The sequence below is a fragment of the Pongo pygmaeus genome, chromosome 12 (genome assembly GCF_028885625.2).
Source record: "Pongo pygmaeus isolate AG05252 chromosome 12, NHGRI_mPonPyg2-v2.0_pri, whole genome shotgun sequence".
NCBI lineage: Eukaryota > Metazoa > Chordata > Mammalia > Primates > Hominidae > Pongo > Pongo pygmaeus.
The window spans coordinates 71,764,123-71,791,059 of NC_072385.2; the positions used below are offsets into that span (position 1 = coordinate 71,764,123).

General features: G+C 44.2%; 1 long non-coding RNA gene across 1 annotated transcript; it reads right to left on the bottom strand.

Annotated features, from left to right (window-relative positions):
- Positions 1-6,062: 6,062 nt before the first annotated feature.
- Positions 6,063-14,214, bottom strand: LOC129030466 (uncharacterized). Its single transcript, XR_008500662.2, has 4 exons — positions 13,925-14,214; positions 9,093-9,151; positions 7,573-7,662; positions 6,063-6,582 (listed from the first exon to the last, which is right to left on the bottom strand). It is a non-coding gene; the product is annotated as an uncharacterized LOC129030466 (long non-coding RNA).
- Between the last annotated feature and the right edge of the window lie 12,723 nt (positions 14,215-26,937).

A 26,937-nucleotide genomic window follows, 5' to 3' on the forward strand; every position in this document is an offset into this window, starting at 1 on the left:
GGGTGAATGTAAGGTAATAAATAAAGTGAAAAAAGCGTGTTCACAGGAGTAAGACTTCTATGCGTAGCTCAGATGTGGGGTTTCAGAAGAAATGCATCCTCGGTGTGGAGGTGTGTTTGAGTTTATGCTATAGGAGAAAGCCAACGTCAATGGAGGTCTCACTGCCGCTCAAAGATCCAAGCTTACCTCCTCTCAAGGGGTGGGGATTGTGGGGGAAGCAAGCAAGACTTGAGCTTAGGAAGCCTCTCTGCAGAGCCAGCAGTAACCGGTTTAGGGCTCAAGAAAAGAAATTGATTTTCCATAGAAGCCTAAGGATGAAAAATTTGCAAGACACAGAAAAAAGGGGATAGGCTTTCAATTATTTTTGTTGGGAGGATTGGTTTGCTTTGGGTAAAAGGAGGTAGACAGTGGAGAAGGAGGGACAAAATATAGGGAGAGAGGCCAGGTGTGGTGGCTCACGCCTGTAATCCCAGCACTTTGGGAGTCCAAGGTGCGGGGATCACTTGAGGCCAGGAATTCAAGACCAGCCTGGCCAACCTGGTGAAACCCAGTCTCTACTAAAAATACAAAAACTATCTGGGCATGGTAGCGCATGCCTGTAATCCCAGTTACTTGGGAAGCTGAGGCAGGAGAATCGCTTTAACCCGGGAGGCGAAGAAGGTTGCAGTGAGCTGAGACCACGCCACTGCACTCCAGCCTGGGTGACAGAACGAGACTCCATCTCAAAAAAAAAAAAAAAAAAGAAAGACACATCTTTCAGGGTGGACACAGAGGATTTTGCTAGTAAACAGCAGACACTTTGCTCAGGTTGGAGAGGCTTCTGACCCTTTGTACGCGCTTTCCTGGGGCAACACAATTGGCCATTAGGACGTTAGTCATGAGTTGTTCCCTCCCTTGAGGCTGATTCAACGAACAGGTTATTTCCTGCTCTCCAAGCACACCATCATACAGCATGCTGGCATGGCATTTGGACAAAGATTTTCTACCTAACTTTGTAATTATATGGAATATCTCTGAGAAAGGTCCTCACAGATAAGGGTGTGACTTACTAGAGAACAGTAATTTATAGCTGTAATTTGTTAATCCCTTGAGTATCCCTAGAGGAGGAAAAATCTTGATTGTATGGAAGCTGTGTGGACTTAAGGTCTATATAAAAGAATTGACCCAGGGCTGCTCCTAGTCATCTGATGGGAACAACTCCTTCTTTGTGGATCCCTAGGCATCAAGGAATAGCTGCACACCCACAGATAGTGACTGATTTGGACAAACGGAACTGATCGCTCACTCTTCAGAGTGATAGAGACTATCAGCTGAAAAATCACAAGAAATTCCAGCATCTCTAACTTCACTCTGAGAGTGGCAGCCCTGGAAAGGAAAACTTTATTTCTTAAGAAGGGGATTTAGCCTCTGGCTGAAAAACTAAAAGCAAACTCTTTGAAGGAGAAGAGGTTGGCAAGGGATTTATACTGAAGTTGGCCAAGTATACGCATTCAACAGGTTGTAGGAGGAGCTGTGAATATTCATGAAGGGGGTCCTGATCATGCATACTGAACAAACATGTATTTATTTCTTCCTGTCTCACCCTGCTGCCCAGGCTGGAGTGCAGTGGTGCAATCATGGCTCACTGCGGCCTCGACCTCCTAGGCTCAAGCGATCCTCTCACCTCAGCCTCCCACGTAGCTGGGATTACAGCTGCACATCATCAAGTCTGGCTAATTTTTGTATTTTTTGTAGAGACGGAGTTTTGTCACGTTGCCCTGGCTTGTCTCAAACTCCTTTTGAGCAGAGGAAAGGAAGAGAAGCAGAGATACAGATTACAATTTTGCTAACAGTTGTCTGAGCATAACTGTATAACAGTATTACCACTACTGCATTTCAACTCATGTTACAGCAAGCATTTCAATGATATGACAATATCTTTGATCAAGGCATTCTGTAGTTCAGGAGTGAGCAGAAAGCAGTTAAAAGATCTAACAAAACTAATAAGAAGCAAAAAAATTCAAAGAGCAAACTGTCAGGAACCTAGGAACTCAGAGAAAATGGGGATAAGTTCTGGATGAACAGAATTTACATACAGAATTCCAATCCATTTCTGAGGCAATAATTTTCTCACTGGTAGGTGACACTCCCGCCACCCATAAACCTCATGCCCCTTGTCTCAGTGGAGCTCCCTTTTGCCCCCTGACTGAGGCTGAGGGGCTTCTGCATTTTCCCTCCCATTGCTGCCTCCAAGATGCATCTTTCCGGCATCTCTAACCTCACTCTGAGAGTGGCAGCCCTGACTGCCTGGCACCTCATACACACTGCTAGCTCAGAACTCCTCAGGGTTCGGTCATAATTGTTGCGATGTTGTATCCCTGAAGGCCAGATTTTATCTTTCAACTTTCTATCCCCAGGACTGGCCCAGAGCCCAGTATATAGGATGGGCTTAATCCATGTTTTTGAGTGAACGACCAATACATAAATCCATAATAATCAAGCACACTGTTTCAGCAAACATCTCAACAATATAGCTATCAGAGTGACTTTTTTCTTTTCTTTCTGTTTTTTTGAGACAGGGTCTTGCTCTGTCACACAGGCTGGAATGCAGTGGCACAATCGCAGCTGACTGCAGCCTCACCCTCCTGGGCTCAAGTGATCCTTCCACCTCAGCCTCCCAAATAGCTGAGACCACAGGTGCATGCCACCACATCTGGCTCATTTTTTTTTTTTTTTTTGAGGTGGAGTCTTGCTGTGTCACCCAGGCTGGAGTGCAGTGTCATGATCTCAGCTCGCTGCAGCCTCCGCTTCCTGGATTCAAGCAATTATTCTGCCTCAGCATCCCAAGTAGCTGGTACTACAGGCATGCATCACCATGCCTGGCTAATTAGTGTACTTTTTTTTAGTAGAGACGAGGTGTTACCATATTGACCAGGCTGGTCTTGAACTCCTGACCTTGTGATCTACCCACCTCGGCCTGGCCACATCTGGCTAATTTTTAAAATTACTAGTAGAGATGAGGTCTCTCTATGTTGCCCAGGCTGTTTTTGAACTCCTGGGCTCAAGTGATCTTCAGCCTCCAAAAATGCTGGGATTACAGGCATGAGCCATTGCCTAGAATAACTTTTTTCTGGTATTGTTACTTTAATCTTCATAAGAACATAACACAAGACTATTCACTACCAAATTTACACTTAAGCATTCTATTTTTTTTTTTTTTTTTGAGATGGAGTCTTGCTCTGTTTCCCAGGCTGGAGTGCAGTGGCGTGATCTCGGCTCACTGCAAGCTCCGCCTCCTGGGTTCACGCCATTCTCCTGCCTCAGCCTCCCAAGTAGCTGGTGGCGCCCGCCACCACGCCCGGCTAATTTTTTGTATTTTTAGTAGAGATGGGGTTTCACCGTATTAGCCAGGATGGTCTCGATCTCCTGACCTCGTGATCCACCTGCCTCAGCCTCCCAAAGCGCTGGGATTACAGGCGTGAGCCACCGTGCCCAGCCAGTATTCTTCTTTAAAGTATGGAATGTTTGTTGCTGTTGTTGTTTTGGTTTTGGTTTTGGTTTTGTTTTTGTTTTTGTTTTGTTTGAGACAAAGCCTCGCTCTTTTTGCCCAGGGTAGAGTGTAATGGCGCGATCTTGGCTCACTGCAACCTCTGCCTCCCAGGTTCAAGTGATTCTCCTGCCTCAGCCTCCCGAGTAGCTGAGATTGCAGGCGCCCACCACCATGCCCGGCTAATTTTTGTATTTTTAGTGGAGACGGGATTTCACCATATTGGCCAGGCTGGTCTCGAACTCCTGACCTCAGGTGATCCACCCGCCTTGGCCTCCCAAAGTGCTGGGATTACAGGCGTGAGCCACCACGCCTGGACTAAAGTATGGAATGTTTTATTGGAGGCTTTTAATTATTTTATTTTAACCAGAGCACTGACTTATAAATAATCCATATAAAATCATCAGACTGTCCCACAATACATACTAATTCATTAAATTAACAAAAACTTAATCTAGGTGCTGAGAATACATCAGCAAACAAAAAAGAGAGCCCCTATTCTCATAAAACTTACATTTCAGTTGGGGGAGGATTGGAGGTAAGTAGTATAAAAGTAATGTCAGTTGTTTAATAAAGAAAAATAAAGCAAGGTAAAGGGGTGAAGAGTGACTGGGGGAGAGTTTGCCTAGTTAGAGTCAGGAAGGCCTCTCTAATAAGTGGACATTTGAGTCAAGGCCAGAAGGAAGTTAGGGCTGTATTCTGTGGATAACTGGGGGAGGCATCTTCGATAGAAGAACAGCAAGTACCCTGGGACTGGGGTTTTGAATTACAGGGAAACCAGTGAGGCCAGAGCAGTGAGACGTGGAGAGAGTTGCAAAATGTGAAGTCAGAAAAACAGCAGATTCTATGGGGCCTTCTAGGACACAGTAAAGATTTTGCATTTTATTCTGGGTGAGATAGGGAGCTTTGAGAGGGTTGAAAACTGAGGAGGGACTTGGGTTTTAAATGGTCACTCTGGACCAGGCACAGTGGCTCACGCCTGTAATCCCAGCACTTTGGGAGGTTGAGGCAGGAGGATTGCTTGAGCCCAAGAGTTCAAGACTAGCCTGGGCAACATAGTGAGACCACATTTCTACAAAAAATAAATTTAGGCCAGGTGCAGTGGTTCATGCCTGTAATCCCAGCACTTTGGGAGGCTGAGGTAGGCAGATCACTTGAGGTCAAGAGTTTGAGACCAACCTGGCCAACATGGTGAAACCAGTCTCTACTAAAAATACGAAAATTAGCAGGGCGTGGTGGAGCATGCCTGTAATCGCAGCTACCTGGGAGGCTGAGACAGGAGAATCGCTTGAACGTGGGAGACAGAGGTTGCAGTGAGCTGAGATTGTACCACTGTGCTCCAGCCTGGGCGACAGAGTGAGACTCCACCTAAAAAAATAAAAAAATAAAAAATTAAAAAATTAGCCAGGTGCGGTGGCGCATACCTGTAGTCCCAGCTACTTGGGAAGCTGAGGTGGAGGATTGCTTGAGCCTAGGAATTTGAGGCTACAGTGAGCCATGATCTCATCATTGCACTCCAGTCTGGGTGACAGAGCAAGACTCTGTCTCATAAAAAAATAATAAATAGGTGGTTGCAATAATCCAATAATCCAAGTGAGAGTTGCTGGTGGCTTGGACCAGAGTTGTAGTGGAGGAGGTAGAAATATTTGGATTCTGGATATGTTTCAAAGGTAACACTAAAAGGATTTGAATGTGGAGTGTGGAAGAAATTAATACATCCAAGGATGAAGTTTCTGTGGGGAGCAATTGGAGGATGGTGTTGCCACTTACTGAATTGGGGAAGATTTGGGAAGAAATGGGTTTGGGAAGTTAGCAGATGCTGTGATGTCCCGTCCTGCATCCTCCTGGCCTACCTCTGAGTTTATTTGCAGCCAGGGTGGATAGTTCCCATATATACTGATGGCTTCCACCTCAAGTTCACCCTCGTTCCTCTACTTCCCTGCCTACAAGATCTCTCCATTGCCAGGGACCTTGTTCAGCATGGCTGCACAGCAGATCAGAAGTGCTGGGGACCAGGGCAGGCATGATGGCTCATGCCTGTAATCCCAGCACTTTGGGAGGCCGAGGCAGGCGGATCACCTGAGGTCGGGAGTTCGAGACAAGCCTGACCAGCATGGAGAAACCCCCTCTTTACTAAAAATACAAAAAATTAGCTGGGTGTGGTGATGCATGCCTGTAATCCCAGCTACTCAGGAGGCTGAGGCAGGAGAATTGCTTGTACCCAGACGGCAGAGGTTGCCGTGAGCCGAGATCGCACCATTGCACTCCAGCCTGGATAACAAGAGTGAGACTCCATCTCAAAAAAAAAAAAAAGGAAGTGCTGGGGACCTAAATCCCTCAGGGAACTATTGGCCAGTGAGGTGTAGGGTAAGGAATTATGGGGTGAGTAACCTGGTTTCTCTTTCCGTGGAGAGACTGTTCTGAGATGCCTTCTACAGGACTCTTCAGAGGATATCCAGCAGGATTTAGCTTCAATTGCCCACAGTAATAACCTGCTCCTTAGAGCACCCCTTATTAACTCTCCTCCTTTCTCTATCTTACTTCTCTTATTTCCTCACTGGTGCTTCCTGGGATAACCTCCTGTATGATTTAGTTTCTGCTGCATAATAAGCCACCCCCAAAATGTAGTGGTTTACAATGGCCATTATTTTTGCTCATGATTCTGTGGGTCAACAATTTGGGCTGGACTCAACTGGGTGACAAATTTTCTGCTGGTCTTGCCTGGGCTCACTCAGTGGCTACAATAATATGGTGGCTTGACTGGGGCCGGAAGGTTTAAGATGCCCTCCAATGGTAGACGGTAGATGCTAGCTGTCAGCTGGCTAATTTAAAAGGCCTCAGATGGGTTGGCTCATGTAGTCCCAATACCCTCTCCTCCTCCACCAGGCTAGACTGGGATTCTTCAAGTGGCAGTCTTGGGCAGTGTTCCAAAGGGACAAAAGTGGAAGCTGCGAAGCTTCATGAGGTCCACAGTGCTGCTCCTACTGCATTCTTTTCATCAAAGCAGGGCTCAGGTGCTAGGCCAGATTCAAAGTGTGAAGAGACAAATTCCACTTCTTGGTGGCAGGGAAGTCAAAGTCACATTGCAAAGGAAATGTCATACAAGAAGGAAAGAATGCTAAGGCCATCTTTGCAAACAACCTACCCATCTCCCCCAACCCCCAAATTCCCTACGGATCTCCTCGTCCCAGAGTCTGCCTTTGGGGGAATCCAAACTAAGCTGGGGTATGTAGGAATCAAAGCTCTGCCATAGACATGCTAACGGAGATGCTTCCTGGAGGAACCCAAGTGGAGACTTTGAACTGGCAGTTGGATTTATGAGTCTGGAATTCAGAAGGGAGGTCTGGACTGGAGATACTCAATTTGGGAATCATTGAAATATATGTAAACAAAGACAGTCCTAGTTTGGACAAGAGCATATAAGGAATGTGTGTAGAAAGAAGAGGTCAGAAGGCTGAGCTCCAGGCCACTGCAGTGTTGATGGGCTAGGGAGAGCAAGAGGGGCCAGCAAAGGAGGCTGAGAAGAAGTAGCAGGTAAGGACACCAGCAGTGGTGTCCGGGGGGCCAAGGAGAGAGTATTTCAAGAAGAGCACTAGGTGGGGCGCGGTGGCTTATGCCTATAATCCTAGCACTTTGGGAGGCTGAGACGGGTGGATCACCTGAGGTCAGGAATTTGAGACCAGCCTGGCCAACATGGCAAAACCTCGTCTCTACTAAAAATACAAAAATTAGTTGTGTGTGGTGGCGGGTGCCTGCAATCCCAGATACTCTGGAGGCTGAGGCAGGAGAATCGCTTGAACCTGGGAGGGGGAGGTTGCAGTGAGCCGAGATCACACCACTGCACTCCAGCCTGGTAACAGAGCGAGATTCTGTCTCAAAAAAAAAAGTCAACATTACAGTGTTTGTTTACAATTAACTAGTGATTGGGTCTTTCGGGTCTTCTCCACTCCTCACTCCCTCCCAAATCTTGCCTTGCTATTTGTGCCTCATTTTATGTTACCCAGAATGCTTTGATTCCTCCCCTTCCCCAAAGAGTAGCAATTTACCTTTTCTCCTCCAAGCCTTCCTGAATTTATTCTTGTCAGGCATTCCAGAATGTAGTAATGCTATAATTTCCTGAACACTGTATTCTATGCCTAAAAGAAAAAGAGCCAACCGTAAAACTCTGGATTCAGCTCAAAATTAAAGAATTTTTCCGGCCGGGCACAGTGGCTCATGCCTGTAATCCCAGCACTTCGGGAGGCCAAGGAAGGTGGATCAGAAGGCCAGGAGATCGAGACTGTCCTGGCCAACATAGTGAAACCCAGTCTCTACTAAAAATACAAAAAATTAGCTAGGCTTGGTGATGGGCGCCTGTAGTCCCAGCTACTTGGGAGGCAGAAGCAGGGGAATTGCTTGAACCCGGGAGGCCGAGGTTGCAGTGAGCTGAGATCGCGCCACTGCACTCCAAACCGGGCGAGAGAGCGAGACTCCATCTCAAAAAAATAAATAAATAAATAAAATAATAATAATCTTTCCCACTGTCTGTAAGCAGTTACTATGAAGCTTTAACTACATTTCCTGTTAATAACTGAAACCTCAAAATACTTCTTTTGAAAAGATGAGGCAATTTTCTCTCTCTGCCCCCTCAGAGATTGGCAGATAGCAGGTGGCCACATCACTGCCTCACCCTGTCACTGAGCTCCCTGCCATCACCTCCCAAATAAATCCTTGTACCCAATCCTGGTCTCAGGGTCAGCTTTTGGGGGACCCCAAACCAGGACAGTGTTTCTCTGGAATACCCAAATGTCTAGCAGCACTGGGCCCACACTTTGTGTGGCAAAAAATGGAGTCTGGCTGGACACAGTGGCTCACATCTGGAATCCCAAAACTTTGGGAGGCCAAGGCAGGAGGTTTATTTGAGGCCTGGAGTTTGAGACCAGCCTGGACAACATAGTGAGACCATGTCTCTACCAAAAATACAAAAATTAGCCGGGCGTGGTGGCATGTGCCTGTAGTCCCAGCTACTTAGGAGGCTGAGGTGAGAGGAATGCTTGAGCCCCAGAGGTGGAGGTTGCAGTAAGCCATGATTCACACCACTGCACTCCAGCCTGGGTGACAGGGAAAGACCCTATCTCAAAAAAAAGAAAAAAAAAGTCTGGAGTCCAGAGGTAGCTAACCCTTTCAGGGTCCCAAAAGAGGCTCTGCAAAGTGAGACTTTGCAGAGCCTCTTTTGGGATTGGCCCAGTCAGCATCTGAGCTTGTAATCCTGCACATGTAAGATACAGGCAAGAAAATGTTCTTTTTTACATTTTCAAGTAGTGAGAAAAGAGACATACAACAAACAGACTTATTTTTACCATTTCAAAACCATAGCACAATCTACGCAATGCTTATAATGGAAAAAACTAAATAAATATTTAAACAAAAAATTCCCTTCCTAAGTGCCTTTTATTTTGTGATTTTTTCTTTTTCTAGTTTTTTTTTTTTTTTTTCTGCCTCTTTATTTGCTCAAGTTGGGATTTCCAGAGTTTCATTTCAAGAACTAACTTGCTTTGCTTCATTTCCTTGTCTGGGCTTTTGTTACCTGATGAGTTTGAGTGCTTTCAAGACATCTGATGCTTCAACTTCAATTAGCAAGCCCTCCTGAAAGAAAGAACACACCTTTGTCACTTTTAAGTTAATTCTACAACCTTGCAAAATTTGATTTCCACACAAGAATGTGAAAATCATCTTAGATAATTTAGGCAGCAATTTATGTGACAAATGTGAGACTCAATTCTTTCAAATAAAAAGATGTGGAGCCAGGTGTGGTGGCTCATGCCTGTAATCCCAGCACTTGGGGAGGCCAAGGCGGGTGGATCATGAGGTCAGGAGATCAAGACCATCCTGGCTAACATGGTGAAACCCCGTCTCTACTAAAAATACAAAAAATTAGCTGGGCATGGTGACGGGTGCCTGTAGTCCCAGCTACTCAGGAGGCTGAGGCAGGAGAATGGTGTGAACCCCAGAGGCAGAGCTTGCAGTGAGCCGAGATAGCGCCACTGCACTCCAGCCTGGGCGACAGAGCAAGACTCTGTCTCAAAAAAAAAAAAAAAAAAAAAAAAAGACGTGGAAAGCAAAATTGCTTTCATGTGAAAAAATTAGAGCTTACATGTGATTTCAACTTTTTAATATCAATTACTCATTAAATCTTTCCCTAGTTTTATCTCTAAATAAGAAAAGTTCATCTGTGTGAAAACTAAAAACTGAGAATAAGTATTAAAATTTCACAACCATTAATGCTTTATCTGATTTTAAAGCATGATTAATTTTCCCTTCTCTAGGTGTTTAAAATGAATATCTCACAATGACAAAGACAGAATAATAGGGGGCAAGGGCAATCACTGCCACATCTGAAGGCGGTTCATTGTAAAGTAATGCCATACTCTTAACTTGGGACTAAAAAATAATGTGAGTTTTTAAACAGAACTTCAACATGCATGTTTTTAAGTAGTGATGGCGCCCTCAAAAGAATGGTTCTAACCATACTTCCAGATTGCAATTGCTGGATTTACAGGTGTTAGCCACCACACCTGGATGAGAACAGGTTAATTTTAAAAAAGTAACATAAGTGATTTGATAACAAGCCTAGTGAATAAGATATATAACCAAACTAATAGTATTGGCTTAGGAAAAAAAAAAAAACCTAGCAATAAAAGAATGAGATTGGTGTTTTTGCATTGCCCAGAACCTGCCTCTGGATAAGTCTGTTTTGGGCACTGCAACAGATCATTGGCAGTTGCAGCTCCATGAGGGCAGGGACCTGTGCCTGGTACAGGACTGAACTGGGGTCTGCTCACTTGGCTCAGTAAAGCCAAACATTCACTCTGCAGTTTGCAATAGGAGGAAGAACGCTATTTATCTTTGCAGTGCACCAAGCAAGAAGAATCAGGCAGCTCATACTTAAGATCTGACCTCCCCAGTGGCTTGCAAGTAAGGGTTTTCATATTTATTTAGTTTTTGAGGTGGAGTCTTGGTCTGTTGCCCAGGCTGGAGTGCAGTGGCACGATCTTGGCTCACTGCAATCTCCGTCTCCCAGGTTCAAGCAATTCTCCTGCCTCAGCCTCCCAATTAGCTGGGATTACAGGCTCCTGCCACCAAGCCCGGCTAATTTTTGTATTTTTAGTAGAGACAGGGTTTTGCCATGTTGGCCAGGCTGATCTCGAACTCCTGACCTCAGGTGATACATCCACCTTGGCAAGAGTTTTTAAAGGCAGAGGCAGAGGTTACAGGCAGTCATAAATCAATACATGGAGGCTATATGCTGGTTTGACCAAAAAAGGCGGGACATCTCAAAGTGGGTGGTGGGGCATGGGGCAGGTTACAGGTCAGAGATTCAAAGATTTTCTGATTTGCAATTGGTTAAGATGGCAAAGGTTTGTCTAAAAATTTGGGGTCAGGAGAAAAGAATGTTAGCTCTGGCTCATGGGCGTGACTTCCTCCAGGCCCCTCAGACAGAACTTCAGAAAAAAAAATGGCAGTCAGAGTTGAGTCCTCAGTTCCCCCTAACCTGAGGTCTAGGTGCCAGTGGATTCATTTGCTGGGCATCCATGTTTCTGAAAAACAACTCAGGGATCTGTTAGGAGGTTATCTTTAGTTTCTCTCCCTCCCTTCTTCCTTCCTTCCTTCCATCTGTCTGTCTGTCTTTCTTTCTTTCTTTCTCTTTCTTTTTCTTTCTTTCTTTCTCTTTCTTTTTCTTTCTTTCTTTCTCTTTCTCTCTCTTTCTCTCTTTCTTCTTTCTTTCGGCAGAGTCTCACTCTGTCACCCAGGCTGGAGTGCAGTGTTGCAATGTTGGCTCACTGCAATCTCCACCTCCCAGGTTCAGAAAATTCTCCTGCCTCAGCCTCCCACGTAGTTGGGATTACAGGTGCACACCAGCAAGCTCGGCTAATTTTTGTATTTTTAATAGAGACGGGGTTTCACCGTGTTGACCAGGCTGGCCTCAAACTCCTGACCTCAGGTGATCCGCCCGCCTCGGCCTCCCAAAGTACTGGGATTACAGGCGTGAGCTACCCACCTGGACACAGGTTCCTAGTTTCTAAACACCTATTATGGACCAGGCCCACTAGACACTAGGATACAAAAGTCAACAAGACCCGGTCCTGCCCTCAGGGAGCCTGAAGTGTCAGGGGATGGAGAGAGGACCCAACTTCTCATGGGCTGTGAATGGTCCGTGGGACTGGGCTAGGCTGGGCTGGGCTGTGAGAGTGAAGCAGAACCCAGCCAGTCTCAGGGAAGCTAGGGGCCTCTTCCAAAAGGAAGCTGAGGCCTGAAAAAGAAGAAAAAAGCCTTTTCCTCCAACAGTGACTGCGTGAGGGAAGCAGGTGTGTATGAAGGCCCAGAAGTGATAGTGCTTGAGAAAGGGAGGCTGCATGGCACAAGCACCAGGTTAAAAGAAGAGGCTGGGCCAGCCCCAGAGTGGCCCCATAAACTTATTAGAGGGTTTGGACTCCATAACAATAACAGGCTCCCTTCCTTCTATTCCTTTTCTTTCTCCTCCTCTCCCTTCCTTCCTTCTCTCTTTCCTCCCTTCCTTCCTTTCCTTTTTCTTCCTCCCTTCTTTCCCTTCCCTCCTTTCATACTCCCTCCCTCCCTTCTTCCCTCTTTCCCTCCCTCCCTCCTTCCTTCCTTCATCCCTCCCTCCCTCCCTCCCTCTCTTTGTTTCTTTCTCTCATCTTTCTCTCTCTCTCTCTCCCCCTTTCTTTCTTCTCCCTGCCCTTCCCACCTCTCTCTCAAGCTCTCTCTCTCTCTTTCTTTCTCTTTTAGGCAGGTCCTCACTCTGTCACCCAGGCTGGAGTGCAGTGGCAATCATAGCTCACTGCAGCCTCCAACTTCTGGGCTCAAGCCATCCTCCCACCTCATCCTCCCAAATAGTAGGGATTACAGGTGCGCCCTACCACACCAAGCCATTGAAGGATTTTCAAGCAGGGCAAAGACATACTCAGATCTGCATTTTATAATGATCATTCTAGTTGCTGTTGAATGGCTCAGATGCTGGAAAGCCTGGAAGCAGAGACCCCTCAGGGTAGAGAGAGGCAGATCCAGGGGACAGAATGTGGTTCCCTGAACTAGGACTCAGCTGGGAAGAAAAGAAGTGGATGGATTTGAAAAACAATTTCCCCGAGCAGGTTCCCCTACTGCAACCTCCACCTCCCAGGTTCAAGAGATTCTCCTGCTTCAGCCTCCCGAGTAGCTGGGATTACAGATGCGCAGCCACCACGGGGGGCTAATTTTTGTATTTTTAGTAGAGACAGGGTTTCGCCATATTGGCCAGGCTGGCCTCTTAACTCCTGACCTCAAGTGAACCACCCACTTTAGCCTCCCAAAGTGCTGGGATTACAGGCGTGAGCCACCATGCTTGGCAGCCCTAGTGATATTCTTGAAACAAACAACTTAGGTATTTAATACATCTAAATAGTTTCTTGGAGCCATGAAAAATGTCAGTGGTCTGTGGTGAATGAGTTTTCAAATCTTTTGCTTATAGGCCTAATTTTATACCTACAAGAGCAGGCTTGCAAATCGCTTTCCCTAATTTTTATTCCTAGGGTCATATGACATTAGCCTAAATAAGTAAACTTCACCTGTTCACATGCTATAGAAACACATCAAAGCAGCTCCAGGCTGGGCACCATGGCTCACACCTGTAATCCCAGCACTTTGGGAGGCTGAGGCAGGCGGAGTGCCCCCGCCAGGAGTTCGAGACCAGCCTCGGCAACAAAGTAAGACCCTGCCTCTACAAAAAAAAAAAAAAAAAAAAAAAAATTAGCCGGGCATGCTGGCGGGCGCCTGTAATCCCAGCTTCTTGGGAGGCTGAGGTAGGAGAATCGCTTGCACTCTGGAGGCAGAGGTTGCAGTGAGCTGAGATCGCATCACTGTACTGCAGCCTGGGCAACAGAGCAAGACTCCATCTCGAAAAACAAACAGAACAAAACAAAACAAAAAAACAGCAGCCGTAAAAAAGGATGAATTCATGTCCTTTGCAGGGACATGGATGAAGCTGAAAACAATCATTCTCAGCAAACTAACACAAGAACAGAAAACCAAACACCGCATGTTCTCACTCATATGTGGGAGTTGAACAATAAGAACACATGGACACAGGGAGGGGAACATCACACACCGGGGCCTATCGGGGGGTGGGGTCTAGGGGAGGGATAGCATCAGGACAAATACCTAATGTAGATGACGGGTTGATGGGTGCAGCAAACCACCATGGCACATGTATACCTATATAACAAACCTGCAGTTTCCGCACATGTATCCCAGAACTAAAAGTATAATTAAAACACACACACACACACACACACACACACACACACACAAAACCAACTGTGCTCAGATCCTCACAGCAGCCGGTGTGGCCGCCGCTCCTCTTACCATTGCATTTCCCCGGCTTCTCTCCAGCAGGGGAGTCCGCCTGCTGTTTTGCGGCTCGCCGGGGTGCCCACCCCCACAGTAAAGGGATGGGTGCTGGTCACACACACCACAGTTCACACGAATAGAAAGGGCGGGGACCCGCCTCTGCCCGAGCCCACCGCACATATCGTTCTTCAGCCTTCACCTGGAGCACCAGAGCGTTGCCTTGGAGGGCCGGATGATTTCGGGCTGCGGAAGCGGCGGCACAGGCCTGACAAGGCGGCAGGTGTCCGGCTGCACTTCTTCTCTTCTCCAGCAGGTGGCAATGAGTTAGTGTCAGCCTCCAAAGAGAACCAACTTCATCGCCGAGGCCAGAAGACACAAATATTTACATTTTTTTTTTTTTCTCAGATGAAGTCTCGCTCTGTCGCCCAAGCTGGAGCGCAGTGACATGATCTCGGCTCACTGCAACTTCTGCCTCCCGGGTTCAAGCGATTCTTCTGCCTCAGCCTCCCGAGTAGCTGGGATTACAGGCACCCGCCACCACGCCCGGCTAATTTTTGTATTTTTAGTAGAGACGGGGTTTCACCATATTGGCCAGGCTGACCTCGTGATTTTAACCGCCAACTTTAAAAATATTTAAATTTTGCTTAAACTAGAATAAAATAAAAGGTCCTAGGAGCTGCGAACAAGAAGAAGGCATCTTAAAATGCTCATAGAATAGAATCCTAAATTTTATGGCCTTTTTTTTTTTTTTTTTTTTTGAGATAGGGTCTCACTCTGTTGCCCAGGCTGGAATGCAGTGGTAAGATAACCTCCGAGTAGCTGGGATTACAGGCGTCTGCCACCACGCCCAGCTAACTTTTTATATTTTTTAATAGAGATGGAGGTCTCGCCATGTTGCCCAGGCTGGTCTCCGGCTCCTGAGCTCAAGTGATTATCTCCTGCTTCGGTCTCCCAAAGTGCTGGGATTGCAGGCATCAGCCATCGCACCGGGCCCCTTTATGGCTTTTTATATTAAAAGATGATGCCACTGACCAGTGCCAGTGGTGAAACAGTAGAGTCTGAAGATGACTCTGGGCTTCCAGGACGAGAAAAGAGCTGTAACCCAGTGCCTTCCTATTTCTTCCAAACTCAGCTTCCCATGACTTTTCTCCCTTCCCCTCTGGAAGGGCTGCAACTTCCAGTGGGCACCCAAGACTTCCAGATAAGAGGCAACTGGCCTTCTCAGATAACTCCTGACTCTTGGCATCTACATCCAGACAGCCTGATGCCACATTGTCTATGTGGACCCCACGGATAAGAATGTTCAAGTTTTGGTCTTGAAAAAGAGAGAACAAAAAGGGAGGAATGTGCCTTCATTGGAATGCTCACTATGACCTGTCCAACAGAACACCCTGTTAGTGGTGGTAGTTCCCTGCAGGTCTGCATCTACGGTGCTGTGACTTTGCCTGAGCTCCGTTGTACAACATCTGCTTGCCTTTGCAGAAGAAATTCTTGCCTTCTCAGAAGAAAATAATTCGAATGAGGGGCATAAGGCCGAAGGAGAGATTGTGGTAAGTTTTTAGAGCAGGAGTGAAAGTTTATTAAGCTTTAGAGCAGGAACTAAAGGAAGGAAAGTACACTTGGAAGAGGGCCAAGTGGGCGACTTGAGAGACCAAGTGCACTGTTTAAACTCTTTTCTTTTTGAGACGGAGTCTCGCTCTGTCACCCAGGCTGGAGTACAGTGGCGCAATCTCCGCTCACTGCAAGCTCTGCCTCCCTGGTTCACGCTATTCTCCTGCCTCAGCCTCCTGAGTAGCTGGGACTACAGGCGCCTACCACCACGCCTGGCTAATTTTTTTTTTTATTTTTTATTTTTTTTTTAGTAGAGACGGGGTTTCACTGTGTTAGCCAGGATGGTCTCGATCTCCTGACCTCGTGATCCGCCCGCCTCGGCCTCCCAAAGTGCTGGGATTACAGGTGTGAGCCACTGCGCCCAGCCTGTTTAAACTCTTGACTTGGGGTTTTATGCATTGGCGTGCTTCCAGGGTCTTATGTTATTTCTTCCCCCTCCTGAGATCTTAGCGGGAAGCTGCTGATCATCAGTTTCTTTCTTTTTCCTTTCCTTTTCCTTTTCTTTCTTTTTTTTTTTGGTCAGGGTCTCACTCTGTCACCCAGGCTGGAGTGCAGTGGTGCCATCTCGGCTCACTGTAACCTTGGCCTCCCAGGTTCCAGCAATTTCCCACCTCAGCCTCCCGAGTAGCTGGGATTACAGGTGTGTATCACCATGTCCAGCTAATTTTTGTATTTTTTGTAGAGACGGGATTTCGCCATGTTGCCCAGGCTGGTCCTGAACTCGTGGGCTCAAGTGATCTGTCCACCTCAGCCTCCCAAAGTGCTGGGATTACAGGCGTGAGCTACCACGCCTAGCCTTCAGACATTTTCTTTTCTTTTCTTTCTTTTTTTTTTTTTTTTTTTGAGACGGAATCTTGCTCTGCTGCCCAGGCTGGAGTGTAGTGGCACCATCTCAGCTCAGTGCAACCTCCACCTCCTGGGTTTAAGCGATTCTCCTGCCTCAGCCTCCCAAGTAGCTGGGATTATAGCCATCAGGCCCGGCCAAGCATTTTCTAGTTATTAGGAGACTGCCTTTCCCTGGCGGCGGCTGTGACCAATTATTACTTTATAAAGACAGTTAACAATTGCCTGACCATCACCTGATGGTTGGTGGACACTCCTGGTGTGTGTGTGAGGGGAGCCCTTTCCTGCCCTGCCCATACCTCACTAGCTACCTACTGTAACAGCCCTGGTCCCAGCATATCACCCATGCCTCCTTTTGCAGGCCCCCAGTTTATAAGTTTCCCAGTAAAGCCTGTTCCTTTATCTACGATGCTGTGAACTTGCCTGAGCTCCTTTGTACAATATCTACTTTGAACTGCTTTCCAGATGATGACTATTTCTTTTGCCTTCCATGCTCTCACCATTGTAAGCTCTCTGGGGACCAACATACAGAATGAAGCAGTAATCTTTCTAATTGGAAGAAGGCAAATAAAACCATGATCTGTTTTCCAGTGGGATGTCTTTAAAGAACTTAAAAAGCATCGTTTGGATTTGGTATGAGACTTGAGAAATATGTAATTTTCATTTCTCCGTTCTTATTTATGGCACTATCAGTTTAGTTGATTTGTAAAATGTATCCTGGCATTTTCTGCCCTACATCTCTATGAAAATATCCAGGTTTGCTGAACACACCTCTTTTCTATGGATTTGATGGAGGCACTGAAGAAAAGAAGTTGCCCATTGTGACATCCACTTATATAGTCTTTTGTGCTTCAAAATAAATGCATAAAGACCTTATCAATCATACAACAACACAGTGTCATGATTTCACAACTTCTTGTAAAATGTATAAACAAACTTTTATGTTTGGCCTACTAAACTAATTAAGAGAGAACAGCTGTCTAAAGTTACATTATGGAAATCTCTGTTGTGCCAACATGCAAAAATCGTTATTCTCTTGAATATGATTAAGGTATTGGGTTTGGAAGTAGCCTTGAGGGTTCATTTTTTTTTTTTTTTTTTTTTTTTAAGACAGGGTTTTTGAGACTCTGTTGCCCAGGCTGGAGTGCAGTGACGTGATCTTGGCTCACTGCAACCTCCGTCTGGGCTCAAGCCATCCTCCCACTCGGTCTCTCAAGTAGCTGGGAATACAGGCTCACGCCACCACCCTCAGCTAGTTTTTGTATTTTTTTTGTAGAGACAGGTTTTCGCCATGTCGCCCAGGCTGCTCTCCAACTCCTGAGCTCAAATGGTCTTCCTGACTCGGCCTACTAAAGTGCTGGGATTATAGGTGTGAGCCACTGTGCCCAGCATAAAATTTCTCGTTACACCTCAGTTTCAGGTATAAGTTTTGGTAATTTAATCCCAGCACTTTATATGTGTTCTTCTATTGATTTTTTTTCCTTTTCAATGAGGAAAATCAGCATCTGATTGTAGCTGAATTCTGTTTCTTTTTAATAGTCAAATGATTTCTGTCTCAATCATACTAAGTGTATGCAAACTAAACTTGCCATCATTGGTATCAGCCCTTCGCTTCGGTTTTTCGTTTTTACTTTCTTTCTTTCTTTTCCTTTTCTTTTCTTTTTTCTTTTTTTTCTTTTTTTTTAGACAGAGTCTCCCTCTGTCACCCAGGCTGGAGTGCAGTGGTATGACCTCAGCTCACTGCAACCTCCGCCTCTCAGGTTCAAGCAATTTTCCTGTCTCAGCCTCCTGAGTAGCTGGGATTACAGGTGCCCGCCACCACACCTGGCTAATTTTTGCATTTTTAGTAGAGATGGGTTTTCACCATGTTGGCCAGGCTGGTCTAGAACTCCTGATCTCTGGTGATCCGCCTGCCTTGGCCTCCCAAAGTGCTGGGATTACAGGCATGAGCCATTGTGCCTGCTGACTTTGCTTCATTTTATGAATAAAATAGGAGCAAAATGCAATCGAACATTCAAATAATTGCATAAACAAACTCATCACCAAAGGTAGTGACTGCCAAAATTGAACTGAAACTTTTGGCTGTATCACCATACTGTAGTTCAAAATATCAATTCATCAGCTGATATAGAAAAACCTGAACTGAATGAAAAGTGGCTTGGAGTGTGAATGTATAATGCATAGAAGAGCAGGTGGTAAAATTGGAAGGACTACCTATATATCATTACAGTCAATGGCTCTATCTAGTAGTTTAAAAGCTTATTTTCAATTTTTTCTTAATAGACTTTAACAGGTCTACTTTTTCCAGGGAAGCAATGACAGAAGAGTGTGCCAGGTAAAGGATACATCGATGTCCACTCAGGCTAAGGAGCCATTTGTACTAGTAATCTTCAAAAACCAGACACTCCTCTCAGAGCTCCCACTGCGGATCTAAGCTTCTGCAAGATTCCTCTAAACAGAGGCCTCCACTTCCCCTGATTTTCCAGGAGAATGCTGGTCTCCTATTTCCCTCTAAACCTTTTCACTTTTATTCTGGTTTTTGTCAGATTGAAAAGAAATTACCAAAGGTTTATTTCAAGGTTGCTTCACATAGGCATAATTAGGCTTATTGTCTTTAGCCAATCAGGTATTGTTCCTTTTTTAAATAATTATATAATACTTCTTAAAAACATCCAGAAACCCTGGCTCTTAGAGGCAGGGATGGAATACTTTGACTATCTAACAGGAGCAGATCTTTATCTTCAATCAGATGCTTATTGTGAAGGAAGAAAAAAACAGTAGAACATACACACTCAATTCTAGAATGATTTTATTCATTGATTCAACAAATATATGAATCCTTATGAAGCAAACTGCTAGCTTCTGAGAGGGTACAAAATGTATAAACTCGGGTCATTACCCTGAGTTTATTGTCTCACTGGGGCAACTAGGCATACATGCTAAAAAAGTTCATGATACTAAGGGAGTTTATGAATAAAGCATGAGATGTGTCATACAGATTATAGTTGCTGTGGAAGTTCCGCCCTTTTATATTCTCAGTTCGTTACTCCTCTTATAATTTCAGGTGCCCTTGTGCCCTGTCTAGACTTCATGCCCAGCTACTTTAATTACATTAGCATCTCAGAATCCTCTGCCCACTTGATCTTTCATATCTGCCTTATCAATCCCCACCCCTGGGTAAGCTCCACTGTCTGCTTTCTCAGCTTACTCTCCCAGGGTGCTAAGCCTAGCTGGAGAGAATTGTGTTCTTTGCTTTATCTGATTGTCTATGTGATATCGCATAGTAGCTCTTCCAATTTTTCCTGCTCTCTCGGAGCTCTTGATCCCAGAGGTTCCTTTATCTCAGCAGAAGACCTGATCTCCTCCTTTGATGAAGGAACCAAGAACTTGATATCACCTTCCATTTTTCCAATCTGAAAATTTTTCTGATCCTCACTCTTTCTTTCCAAAAATAACTTCACCCTTTACTGATAATCCTACCCCCTAGAAACTTCCTCCAGAATTTGACCTAACTATGATTTCCCCTCTCCTGGTGTGATCTTCACTCTTGGTCTCCACTGGCTCCTTCTTCTCAATCCACAAGCATGTTTAAGACTCTCCTTTTACAGCTGGGTGCGGTGGCTCACGCCTCTAATCCCAGCACTTTGGGAGGCTGAGGTGGGTGGATCACCGGAGGTCAGGAGTTCGAGATCAGCCTGGCCAACATGGTGAAACCCTGCCTCTACTAAAAATACAAAAATTAGCTGGGCGTGGTGGTGTGCGCCTGTAATCCCAGCTACTCAGGAGGCTGAGGCAGGAGAATCGCTTGAACCCGGGAGGTGGAGGTTGCAGTGAGCCAAGATCAAGCCACTGCACTCCAGCCTGGGCAACAAGAGCAAAACTGTCAAAAAAAAAAAAGACTCGCCTTTTCCAACCTCCTGCATTAGTTATCTATTACTGCATCAAAAGTTACCTCAAAGTTTAGTAGATCCAACAACGAACACATGATCTCATAGTTTCTGTAGGTCAGGAATAGATCAGCTTAGCTTCTGGTGGTTTCAGCTCTGAATCTTTCACGGGGCTGCAATCAAGATGTCAACCAGGGCTGTCATCATCAGAAGGCTTTACTGGGGCTGGAGAATCCACTTCCAAGGTTGAGCATCCTCACAACATGGCAGCTGGCTTCCCCAGAGCGAGTGATCCGAGAAAGCAAGCAAGAAGGAAGTCCCAGTGCCTTTTATGACCTAGTCTCAGAAGCGGCACACTGTCACTTCTGCCTCATCCTATTTGCTATTAGTGAGTTGCCACATTCAGCCCACATTCAAAGGAGCAGAATTCATCACTGCCTCTTAAAGAAAGGAATTTAAAAAAATTTGTGGACATATTTTTAAGCCACCATATGTCTCAAATAAACCATTTTTCAAGGCGGCTATTCCTTCAAGCTATTTCTCCATTCTCTTCCTCCTTTCAGGGCCACTCTTCTCAATGTACTGATCTATTTCCTTCCCTTACTTTTTCGTCATTTAATATTCAACTTCTGACAGTCCAGATTATAATCCCCTAATAGAACAATACAGCACTTGAGCATAATGTCCAAATTAGCATGGCATTCAAGGCCTAGCCACAGGCCTTGAATTTTCATCTTATCTCCCACAGTGTCCTTTACACATCAGCCAGTTGGATTTCTCAGCATTCCGCAAACATGCTTTCGGTTTTCCCACCTCCATGCCTTTGCTCAGATGATTTCCCTCACCAGAAAGCATCTTCTACTCAAGCTCTTTCTTTCTTTCTTTCTTTTTTTTTTTGAGACAGAGTCTCACTCAGATGTCCAGGCTAGAGTGCAGTGGGGCGATCACGGTTCACTGTAGCTGCCACCTCCTGGGTTCAAGCGATTCTTATACCTCAGCCTCCCAAGTGGCTGGGATTACAGGCATGCGCCTCTATGCCTGGCTAATTTTTGTATTTTTAAAAGAGATGAGGTTTCACCATGTTGGCCAGGCTGGTCTTGAACTCCTGACCTCAAGTGATCCGCCTGCCTCAGCCTCCCAAAGTGCTAGGATTATAGGCGTGAGCCACCATGCCCAGCCTCAGGTTCTCATTTTCAAGACCCAGTTCAAATGTCATGTCATGCAAGAAGACTTCCTTTATCTCCCACCCTCCTTCATACTCCCAGAGCACATTGATCATCAGCGTTACCATAGTCATCTCATTTTACACCACTATGGTATTGGTATATGGCTCTGTGTTCTTTTTAGTACCCTGAACAACACCTTGCTTAGACTAAGTTCTTAATCTTTTTTGGATGAATAAATTTACCTAAATCGTTAAGATTTAATTTTACTCTCACCAAAAGGCAAATTAAAGTCTCTATAATCTCCAATGCTATTAGATTAACATATGGAGCTAAGGGAAATTGCAGAAGGGTCTCTGCTGAAGAAAAATACAGTTTTATTTTCTATTGTTTGAACAGTTTCAATGGAGTGACTCAAAGTAAATCACAATTATTCTCTAAAAAGGTCTGCTTCTAAGATATGTTTGCATATAGTATTTTTACAATTCCTGGTCAACATGTAATTTCCATGGAAACAGATCACACACACTGGAGAATAAAGGAATTGAATTGTGTTTGAGCTGCATTTTGTCATCTCCATGGAGCTATCTGTGCTAAATATTTGAGTATTCAGGGAAATTATAATTTAAAATCACCGAAGTAAAGACATAATATTTGATGCTTTTACAAATTGCAATATCTGCTATTAATTTTAAAGATTTTTATTAATATGTAGAGATAATATAAAGGGAAGTTTGAATATGTCTTGAATCATACTTTAACATCAACAAATAAAATACCTTTTTTGGCCAGGCACAGTGGCTCACGCCTGTAATCCCAGCACTTTGGGAGGCCGAGGCAGGCAGATCACAAGGTCAGGAGATCGAGACCATCCTGGCTAACATGGTGAAACCCCGTCTCTACTTAAAAAAAAAAAAAAAAAAAAAAAATTAGCCAGGCGTGGTGGCAGGTGCCTGTAGTCCCAGCTACTCGGGAGGCTGAGGCAGGAGAATGGCGTGAACCCGGGAGGTGGAGTTTGCCGTGACCCGAGATCGCACCACTGTACTCCAGCCTGAGCGACAGAGCAAGACTCCGTCTCAAACAAACAAACAAACAAAAAAACAACCTTTTTTGCCTCTTGGCTAGTGCAGAAAAGGGAAAGAATTAAAAGCTCAGCCTGGGCCAGGCGCAGTGACTCACGCCTGTAATCCCAGCTACTCGGGAGCCTGAGGCAGGAGAATCGCTTGAACCCGGGAGACGGAGGATGCAGTGAGCCGAGATGGTGCCACTGCACTCCAGCCTGGGAGGCAGAGCGAGACCCTGTCACAAACAAACAAACTCAGCCTGCAAAAGGTGGTGTTGCTGTTTTTGGTCTATAGATAAAATGATCTGCTCTGATGTCATTCAATTGTACAAAAAAGGTCTCCGGTCTACATTTGCTGTCTAGCAATGAGCTGTCTAAATTTTGATTCCAAATATGACTAATCAAATAAGGACAGTTTGTTTAAAACACATGCATAGAAGCAATAAGATGAAGATGCTTTCACTCGCTTGCTAATGCTGTAAACCTTTATGACTCGTGTAATGTATTCTTTCCTCAAGCACTGTAAAAACTCACCCAGAAACTTCAAATCACTGGAAATACTGTATTTTGAAAATACAATATTTCTCTAATCTATTCTTGGAATAATAATCTAATCTATTTTTGGAATAATAATCTAACTTTGTAAATGGAAATTCAGACATCTATCCAAACATCTCAAAATGCTCAAGAGGCATCAGAAACACCACCAGATTTTCCTTTGATTCTCATGTATTGTACATCAATTGCTGATTTTTATTTTTACATTTCAATAAATATAATCAGAACAAATATAGAAAAAAGGAAAATAATTATAAAAGCCATACATACTTTTCATTTAAAATGTGCACATAGGCTATTATTATAAAGAAGTTACATCTCACTTCCACTGCATGTTCCACAATCATAACAACTGTTTGGTTTTTTTTTTTTTGAGATGGAGTTTCCCTCTTGTCGCCCAGGCTGGAGTGCAGTGGTGCTATCTGGGATCACTGCAAGCTCTGCCTCCCAAGTTCAAGCGATTCTCCTGCCTCAGCCTCCTGAGTAGCTGGGATTACAGGCATGTGCCACCATGCCCGGCTAATTTTTTTGTATGTTTAGTAGAGATGGGGTTTCTCCGTGTTGGCCAGGCTGGTCTCGAGTACCCAGAGATTTGCTTGTTTCCCACTGTCTTTCAGTGTCTGGCTGCTCCCTGTGTCACCCAGATGGACGTCCTTGTCATTAGGTCTCTGACCTACTCCTAAACCTAAAAACTATCTATCTGTCTCAAGGTCTCTTCTATTATATTACCTAGTCCCTCAGATTGGAATCATATTCACTGATTCTCCTGGAATTTTCTTTTTTAAAAATTTTTTTAATTTTTAATTTTTTGTAGAGACAGTCTTGCTGTGTTGCCCAGGCTGGTCTTGAACCCCTGGCCTCAAGCTCACGCCTGTAATACCAGCACTTTGGGAGGCCAAGGTGGTAGGAGCCAGGAGTTTGAAACAAGCCTGGGCAATATAGCCAGCTCTTGTCTTTACAAAAAATAAAAAAATTATCCAGGCATGGTGGTGGATGCCTGTAGTCCCAGCTCCTTGGGAGTCTGCGGTAGGAGGATCACTTGAGCTCAGGAGTTGGAGACTGCAGTGAGCTATAATTGCACCACTGCACTCCATCCTGGGCGACAGAGTGAGACCCTGGCTTTAAAAAATAACTAAACACTTAAACATTTTAAATTTAAAAAATTTAATAAAAAAATACAATTGATTTTTGTACTTGAACTTGTATACTGCAACCTTGCTAAACTCACTTATTTGTCCTAGATTTTTTTTGGCAGATTATTTAGGATTTTCTTTGTAAACAACTATGTCATCTGCGAATAAAGAAAGGTTTTGTTGTTGTTTTCCTTCTTTCTAATCTGTGTGCCTTTTCTTTCTTTATCTTGCTAACTGGCTGGGACTTCCATAACCATGCTGAGTAGGAGTGGTGAGAGTAGACAGCTGTGCCTTGTTCCTAATCTTAGGGGGAAAGCATTCAGCCTTTCATCACTAAGGATAATGTTAGCTGTAGGTTTTTTTTTTTGAAGATACCCCTTATCATGTTGAAGGAAGTCCCTTCTATCCCTAGTTTGCTGAGAGGTTTTATTTTCTTTCAATCATAAATTGGCATTTACCTTTTTCTATTTTTCTCAATTGATACACAATTGGTAATTATGTATCAATTAACAATCATGTAGTTTTCCTTCCTTAGGCTGTTAAGATGGTAGATGACATTGATTTTCTTTTCTCTCTCTCTCTTTTTTTTTTGAGAGGGAGTTTTGCTCTTGTTTCCTAGGCTGGAGCGCAATGACAAGATCTCGGCTCACTGCAACCTCTTCCTCCCAGGTTCAAGCAATTCTCCTACCTCAGCCTCTTGAGTAGCTGGGATTACAGGAGCCCATCACCACGCCTGGCTAATGTTTGTATTTTTAGTAGTGACGGGGTTTCACCATATTGGCCAGGCTGATCTCGAACTCCTGACCTCAGGTGATCCACCCACCTCAGCCTTCCAAAGTGCTGGGATTACAGGTGTGAGCCACTGTGCCCGGCCGACATTGATTTTCAAATATGGAACCAGTCTTCCATTCCTATAATAATCCTTGCTTGGTCATGATGTGGTCAATTTTTTGTTACTGAATTAAATTTTATTGAAGATTTTTCTGTCATTAAGGTACACTAATGTGTAGCTTTCTTTTCTGTAATGTCTTTGATTTTAATATCAGCCTAATGATGGTGTCATAAAATGAGGTGGGGCTCGTTCCCTCTTCATCTCTTCCTATTTCATTTTGGGTGAATTTTAGTAGTTTGTGGTGTTAAATCAAGTTTAGCCTAAAGCTGCCTCCTTGAATATTTAAGTTCAACCTAAAGGTTTTTCTATACATTGTGAAGTATAACAAGTGGAGGTATAAACCGACCATAGCCCGCACCTGTGCCAGTCACTGAGTTTTGGCCAGTCAAATGTAGCCAACAGTTCAAACCGTGTTCCAATAAGGCAAACGCTGAACTGTAACCAATCCAGCTGTTTCTGTACCTCCCTTCCGTTTTCTGTACTTTACTTTCCTTTTTCTGTCCATAAATCTTCTTCCACTACATGGCTGCGCTGGAGTCTCTCTTAATCAAATGCTGTGATTTTGAGGGCTGCCCAATTCGCGAATCATTCCTTGCTCAATTAAACACCTTTAAATTTAATTTGGCTGAAGTTTTTCTTTTAACAGTGGTTTGTGAGGAATTGGTCCACTCCTTCTAAGTTGTTGAATTTATGTGTATACGGTTTATGTGTATAAAGTTGTTTATATTGTTCTCTTATTATCCTTTTAATGTCTGTAGAGTTTGTAGTGATATGGCCTCTTTCAGTCTGGATATGGGCAATTTGTATTATCTCTTTGTCAGTCTTGCTAAAAGTTTGTCAATTTTATTGATCATTTCAAAAAACCAACTTTTGGATTTTTAATTTTTCTCTATTTTTCTGTTTCCAATTTAATTGATTTTTATGCTCTTAGTTTTATTATTTCCTTTCTTCTGCTTGCTTTGGGATTATTTTGCTCTTCCTTTTCCTAGTTTTCATAAGATGAAAACTGAGGTAATTGATTTGAGAGCTTTCTTTTCTAATATACGCATTTACTATTATTATTATTATTATTACTTTTGAGACAGAGTCTGGCTCTGTCCCCCAGGCTGGAGTGCAGTGGCACAGTCTCAGCTCACTGCAGCTTCTGCCTCCTGGGCTGAAGGCATCCTGCCACCTCAGCTTCTTGAGTAGCTGGGACCACAGGCATGCACCACCACGCCTGGCTAATTTTTGTACTTCTTGTAGAGATGGGGTTTTGCCATGTTGCCCAGGCTGGTCTCAAACTCACGAGGTCAAGCGATCCGCCCATCTGGGCCTCCCCAAAGTGCTAGGATTATAGGCATGAGCCACCCTGCCTGGCCTAATATAAGCATTTAATGCTATAAAATTTCCTCTAAACACTGCTTTAGCTGCATCTCATAGTTTTGATATGTTGTATTTTCTTTTTAAAAAAAACTTCAGAACATTTCCTAATTTTCTTTTAGACTTCCTCTTTGATCCATGGATTATTTAAAAGTGCATTGTATAATATCCAACTGTTTGGAGATTTTCTTGTTACCTTGTTTCTGTTATTGAGTTCTAATTTCATTATGGTCAGACAACAGTTTGTATTATTTTCTGTTCTTTTTAATTGGTTACTGTTTGTTTTATGATCCAGTACATCATCTATCTTTGTTAATCCTCCTTGTGCCCTTAAAAATAATATGTATTCTGCTGTTGTTGGGTGAAGTGTTATATTGTATTAGACCTTGAAGTTTAATTCTTCCATATCTATATCTTCTATGTTTTTGTTGATTTTCTGTCTGTTTTATCTATTTGCAAGACTGGAGTGTGGAATTCTCCAATAATAATTGTGGATTTGTCTATTCTTTCACTTCT